Source organism: Artemia franciscana, chromosome 4, assembly GCF_032884065.1.
Source record: "Artemia franciscana chromosome 4, ASM3288406v1, whole genome shotgun sequence".
NCBI classification, from domain to species: domain Eukaryota; kingdom Metazoa; phylum Arthropoda; class Branchiopoda; order Anostraca; family Artemiidae; genus Artemia; species Artemia franciscana.
In genome coordinates this window covers 52,162,183-52,169,424 of record NC_088866.1, presented here as the reverse complement: position 1 = coordinate 52,169,424, position 7,242 = coordinate 52,162,183, and the positions used below count along the sequence as shown (strand labels likewise).

The 7,242-nt window shown below is 35.3% G+C and overlaps 1 non-coding gene across 1 annotated transcript; it reads left to right on the top strand.

The window, feature by feature from the left end:
- The first annotated feature begins 5,865 nt into the window (after window positions 1-5,865).
- Window positions 5,866-5,985, top strand: LOC136026722 (U5 spliceosomal RNA). The gene has a single exon (XR_010617404.1). It is a non-coding gene; the product is annotated as a U5 spliceosomal RNA (small nuclear RNA).
- The last annotated feature ends 1,257 nt before the right edge of the window (window positions 5,986-7,242 follow it).

The following is a 7,242-nucleotide window of genomic DNA, read 5'->3' as shown; positions in this document are numbered from 1 at the left end:
TACGTTATAACTCCTTATATTCAAGCCAATGAGCACACTCTGAAGTCTATAAAACTGCCTATTTCATTCAATCTTATATGTTAATTAAATAAAAAAACAAGTTTTTTAAATGAAAGTAAGGAGCGACATTAAAACTTGAAACGAACAGAAATTACTCCGTATATGAAAGGGGCTTTTCCTTCTCAATGCCCCGCTCTTTACGCTAAAGTTTGACTCTTTCCCTTAACTCTACATTTTAAAACAGTAAAAAACTTTAGCGTAAAGAGTGGGGCGTTGAGAAGTAAAATCCCCTTTCATATACCGAGTAATTTCTGTTCGTTATTAAGTTTTAATGTCGCTCCTTACTTTCATTTAAAAAACTTGTTTTTTTTATTTAATTTCTGAACGTTTTTGAATCAATGCATGTTTTGATTTTGGCTCTCCGCAGAGGAATAATTAAAACGAAATTTGTATATTTATTTTTTTTTGGCTAAATGTATTTCTCATAATTTTGATCGAATGATTTTGAGAAAAAAAGAGCGGGGGAGGAAGCCTAGTTGCCCTCCGATTTTCGGTTAATTAAAAAGGCAACTAAAGCTTTTAATTTTTTACGAATCTTTTTATAAGTAAAAGATTACGTAACTTATAAATTAGCTTACGTAAAGAACTTTTGTATTCTTATGTTTTTATTACATATATGAGGGGGTTCGCCCCTCATATGGGTAATAATTTCGGTTCGTTTTAAGTTTTAATGCTGCTGCTTACTTCCAGCTGAAAAAAAAACTTTTTCATTTTTTTTTTAAGTAATGCTAGTAAATCCTGCGCTCCCTTCATGGAAATTTTCTTCCCCCATGACAAATTCCTCGATGGAAATTTCCCCAGCATATCCTCCTCTTCTCAACCCCTGCCTCCAACCAAAAATCCTCCTGAAAACGTCTGTACACTTCCCAATAACCATTACTATATGTAAGCACTGGTCAAAGTTTTGAACTTGTAACCCCTCCCACGGGGACTGTGGGGGAGTAAGTCGTCCCCATAGACATAGTTATTATGTTTTTCGACTACGCTGAATAGAATGGCTATCTCAGAATTTTGATCCGTTGACTTGGGAAAATAATTAGCGTGGGAGGGGGCCTAGGTGCCCTCCAATTGTTTTGGTCACTCAAAAATGGCACTAGAACTTTTCATTTCCGTTAGAATGAGCCCTCTCGCAACATTCTAGGACAACTGGGTCGATACGATCACCCCTGGGAAAAAAAAACAAATAAACACGCATCCGTGATCTGCCTTCTGGCAAACAATATAAAATTCCACATTTTTGTAGATAGGAGCTTGAAACTTCTACAGTGGGGGTCTCTGATACGCTGAATCTGATGGTGTGATTTTCGTTAAGATTCTATGACTTTTAGGGGGGGGGTTTCCCCCTATTTTCTAAAATAACGCAAATTTTCTCAGGCTCGTAACTTTTGATGGGTAAGACTAAACTTGATGAAACTTATATATTTAAAATCAGCATCAAAATGCGATTCTTTTAGTGTTGCTATTGGTACCAAAATTCCATTTTTTAGACTTTTGGTTACTATTGAGCCGGGTCGCTCCTTACTACAGTTCGTTACTACGAACTGTTTGATAACGGACAGCTAGTGTAACTAATAGCCCTTACTATGAAGGCTTTGGGGATGAATGTCATCCTCAAAGATATAGTTACTGGACCTTTCAACTATCCCGAACATTATAGCTATCTCAAGATTTTAATTGGATGTGATTAAGGAAATGATCGGCGCTGCAGGAGAGGGAGGGGGAACTGGTTGCCCTTGAATTACTTTTGACTATCAAAAAGGGCACTAAACCTTTCAATTTGCAAGCTAATGAGCCCTTTCATAGTTTTTACGATAACTCCTTCTACAATAAAAAAACAACCATAACAATGAGTAATACATTATACCTACATTTTTTTTTTACTTAAGCAGCGCTATTGCACTGCCTAGTATTTCTGATCATTTTCCAGATATTGAAGGGAAATCTGGCACAAGTAAGAAAATACCTTACCTCATGGGAAAATCTTTCTTATAAATTGCGTCCCACGTAAAATATCCCCCTCGGAAAATTCCTTCCAGACAGTTTCATCCCTGCTAAAAATTCTCCCCGCACAATTCATTGCAGATGATTCCGCCAGAAAAATTCTGCCAAGCATACTTTCATTCAAAAATATGCTGAACTTATAGTCATGTTTTAAATTATCCTGGAAATCCTCATTCTTTGGAAAATTTTTCTCAGAAACCCCTTTCCCCCTGGTTAGAAATTACTCCTTTGGAAATTTGCCCACGGAGAATTTCTCCCGCAGAAAAATCCTTCAGACAATTCCAGCTCCGCTTAAATTTCCGTGGATCGTTCTCCTGGAATATCTCCACATGGGAAATTGAGTCAATATAGAGAAATATAAGATAAATAAAAGAATTTTGTGTACAACTATGTATACTTCCCAATAACAAATACTATACGTAAACAATGAGTTAATATCATAATTCCTGGTCTTTTCCCAAGGACTGTGGGGAGAGGATTTCATCCGTAAAGGTATAGTCGTTGGATCTATACTGAACAAAATATCTGTTAAAAAAACTTTGATCGGACGACTTTTGGAGAAGAAGAAGGGCGGTAGGGGGGGGGGGTTGTCCTTCAGTCTGTCTTGTTACTAAAAAGGGGCTCTATAATGTTAGGTTTCCGTTCGATTGGACCCACTCATAATTACCTAGGATTATCGATTCGATACCATCACCCCGGGAAAAAAAATGAAGAAAAAAAAATAAATAAAATGAGCATGCATTCATTATTATGTCAAAAAAAAAATCCACATTTTTGCTAATGAGAGCTTGAAACTTCTAACATTAGGGTTCTCTGATACGCTGAATCTGATGGTGCAATTTTCATTAAGATTTCTTGAGTTTTTAGGGTGTTTACCCCCCTTTTCTAAAATTGGGCAATTTTTCTCAGCTTCGTATCTTTTGATGGGCAACACTTTTAGATACTTTTCTGTTATAGACACCCCACTCAAAAACAAAATTACACTGTATAAAATTCGAGAACAAACTAATAACCGGTTTTTCATCATCCTGTATTAAGAGACAATTAGCTTACGCTGAGTGAAAAACAAGCGGTAGGTGACAGAATACATTAGACTTACATAATTTGGGGTGTATATTTGTTCATTAGGAGGGGGGGTAAAGTATTTGGACAGCATGAAGTTGGAAAACAATTATTATTTCATAACATGTAGAATAATTGTAGCTGACAAATTTTGCATGGAGATCCGCTATACTTAATCCCCATCCCCTGTAATGTGGAAATTTAAAGCCCAAATTTGTTTCTGAGGTACCATATTTTCCACTTGTTTTGGTATTTTTCATTAGGATTAACCTACCTTCACTTCTTGAGTGATGTTGCTATAACAGATAAGTACCATTTTCGAATTAGCATAAAAAGCCGATTCTTTCGATGTGCCTATTAATCTCAAAACCCTGTTTAATTGAGTTTTGGACACTATTATACTTAAAGTAAGTTACCACAAACGGTTTTATAAATTTAGGTAGAGTGCGGTACAATAGTGCGTCAGATTTTTGTCAAACTTCACTGACCTTGACACATTAAAATCTGAATTTCTTTTATCTACATTAAAATGTAAAATCCTAAACAAAAAAAAAATAAAACGTGCTTTTCAAGTTTTAGCGGTGCAAAATTGACAAAGCGTGTCGTTTGAATCAGTGCAAAGTAAAAATATTTCAAATTCACTAGTCTGAAGACGACTCAACATAACTGTCCTTACATCCCCCTTAGATGAATTCGCTTCATTAAACAATAGGTACTAGTCAGCAGTTATGTATGCTCAATTTCGTTTTCTTAATTCCGAAAACAACTTTAAAAAATCCTAAAGATATCCTCAAGTCATTTTTAAAAATTCTTCACTTCACTTTACCACCCCCCTCCCGCTAATGTTCAAATATATATATATACACTTTGTTTCCCATCCATTTTACTGTCTCTTGATTTCGTTAACATGGCTTCTTTGCTATTAAATCTATTTGAACAAAAGAGTGACGCCTGACGAAACACATGGAGCGTTTATAATGGGGGTTTTGTATTTGCAAAATAGGATAAGAAGAGAGATTGAAGTACCGTGAAGTGCTCTTAGGAACGATACAATTTAGGTTTTTAGAACAATATAATATCAAGTTATATTACTGTGCTTGATCAGATTTTTATTTGCATCTAAATATTAAAAACGAATGTTTCATGGCCTTATAGCAAGGACGTTCAATAGGGTTGGGGTCTAGCCATCCTTTGCTTCCACGCACCCTTCTTGTTTACCTTCCCCAGATTTCTCCAGGTACCAATTTAGAGCTGGGTCGACTCTGGCTCAGCTTACAGAGTCACGCCACTGACCCCCCATTTAGTCCAAATAACAAGCAGCAACATCAAATCTAGCGCGCTAACAAATCGGCTATCTCTTTAAAAACTAGTTTAACACTCATATATTATTAATATTCGAAGATCTTCATTCAAAATAAATCGATGATAGCCTGATTTTCTCCCCCATTAATTTTTTTTTGCTGTTTTGTTACTATAGCTCAAACTACCTTAGAAGATCCAAACATGCTAGCCTACTAATTGAAAAGATTACCTTGATTAGAGATTGGCACCTTGGAATTTCTTCTTCTAACTCTTCTACTTTTGCTTCAATTGCTTTCATTGGAATTGGTTTCAAATATTCAAATATTCAACGCCACTTTCCCAATCCATTGCCAAACAAAATTTTATTTTTACTTTGTAACCAAATCGGAAAACCAAGGCATAACATTATAACGGAGTAACGATAAGTTATCAAACCAGATTTTGTTTTCTTTAAATCGTATATTCTGCGATTCTTTTGCCAAAATCTTAACAAATCCGTAATAAAATTATTTATTCTGTATTCAAAGAATAATATTAAAAAACTGTATATTTAAAAAAAATTTGCTTCTTCCATTAATGGTATGTTACAGTATCAAATTTTTCTTATTGTTGTCACATGGAAATCAAAGTGAACAGGGTTTTCGCCGTTGCTTTACAGGACAAGTATTAAAATTACATCTATCAAATGCCATTAATGCTGAAGATTAGAGCCCTATTAAACCTATTAATTAATAAGCTGAAATATTTGAAATATTACGGAGAGAGTTTAGCGTATACTCTATAGAAAATGGTTCTGGAATTTTCTCCTGAACGTCTCTTAATAAACATATTTTGTTTTTCTTAGTCTTGCGTTAAGGCAAATGATGGTATCAATGACCAATTGCCATAATTAAATTAAATTGCCGAAACTGATTGAATGCCTGATCCATTTTGTTTTTGAAAAAACTCTGTAATTATCATATACCAATTTTCAAATTGAACTAGGAATCAAATTAAATTGCTGAAATTTAGATTAAGTCACAAAGTCTAGTCTTAAAAAGTGAAATGCCCTTGTTCACAACAAATTTCATCAAGTCAATTGCATTGGTAACGTATCAAACTAAGAATTCCGTCGCTACCGCTAAGCTTCTTGGAATATTTAAGTAGGGGGACCTTTGGCTACAACAATTGATCAACTTCTCAGTTACTTTATAATTAATTTTTGGGCCTCTTTCCTAAATATTTATGTTATTTTCTGTGGATGTAGTTTTCGTACCATTTCATTAAAGTTGCCCATGAATTGCTGCTCATTGAATATGTTTTCTCATCATATGATTTTTTGGCCCGTATTTAATTGATTGAACATTGAATTTTTTTATTGCTTTTAAACCTTGTTAAAAAAAACCATGAGGATTTACTAGGATTTGTTTTTATATACCTAAGTCAACTTGGCAATTGTCATATCTCTGGCCTCTCCTCAAATCGAATTAATCTTTCACCTTTTACTAAAGATTACCGTGGGGAGGGGTACTTGATGAGTCTTAAAACATTTTTGAATGCCGACAGGCAAACTAGCCTATACTGTTGAATGTTTGAGAGGACTATCTGAAGTTGTGCAGCCGAGCTTTCGTTTCATCAAACCATGTTTCGGCTTTCGAGTAGAAAGCTCCATTCTAGCAGGCAGGCACCACTTTCAAAATGAAGATAGACTAAACTCTATAAAGGTTGACTATATGCAGCAGTTACCCGGCCCCACAGCCAATATATCTTCTTTGAGTGATAAATAGAAAAATTTACAGAAGCAAAAATTTGGCATTTTCCCACGGGTCCGAAAGTGCTGCCATCTATTATTTCTACCCATTTCTGTTCGTGATTTCAGCTGAGTTTATCATTTGGTTTTTCAGACTTGGGATTACGGTAGAGAAATGGTATCAGATGTGCCTAATAAACTTTAAAGGTTCTCTCATTGCTAAAGAAATTGGAGCTTATCGTTTACTCCTTTCTAAGTGGTGACTTTAGAAAGTTGGCCTACGGAAAAAAAAAATCAACTTTTGAACTAAGACAGATATTAAAATTTTTTGACGGCAATCGATAACTCTTAATGACCTGATCAAAGTATATGACATCCATTATTTGGTACAAAAATTTCTTCATGAGGTATACCAGTTTGAAAGTTTCAAGGGGTTGACAACTTCAGTAGTAAGGTACACACTGAAACGAAATCTAGGCCGATACAAATTGTGAGACATATAGAGAACTTGTGAGCAACAGTCGGCTGTAAGGTAATAATCACTTTCGGCAATGAGGGGTTGGCAACTTTTGCTAGTTGGTGTATCTATTATTTGTTTCCAGTGTATTTGATGGTAAAACCAATTTGGTTCCGGTGATAAGACATATAGGGGACTTGTAAGTAATAATATGCCGTTAGGCTACAGTCAATTTCAGTGATGAGGAGTTTGCAACTATGCTAGTTGGTGTACCAATTTATTTGTTTCCGGTGAACTTGATGCCTATCACGGGAGAGGGACTTATAAGTAAGAATTGGTTCACTGTTGGTAAGAAACAGCTGTTAGCTCATAAGCATTTTCGGTAATAAGGGGTTTGCCACTTTTGCTAGTTGATGTACCTATTATTTGTTTCTGGTGTATTTGATGGTTAAACCAATTTGATTCCAGTGGTAAGACATGTAGGGGACTTGTAAGTAATAATCGGCTGTTGGGCTATAATCATCTTCAGCGATGAGGGGTTTGCAACTTTTGCTATTTGGTGTACCCATTTATTTGTTTCCGGTGAACTTGGTGCCTATCACGGGAGAGGGACTTATAAGTAAGAATCGGT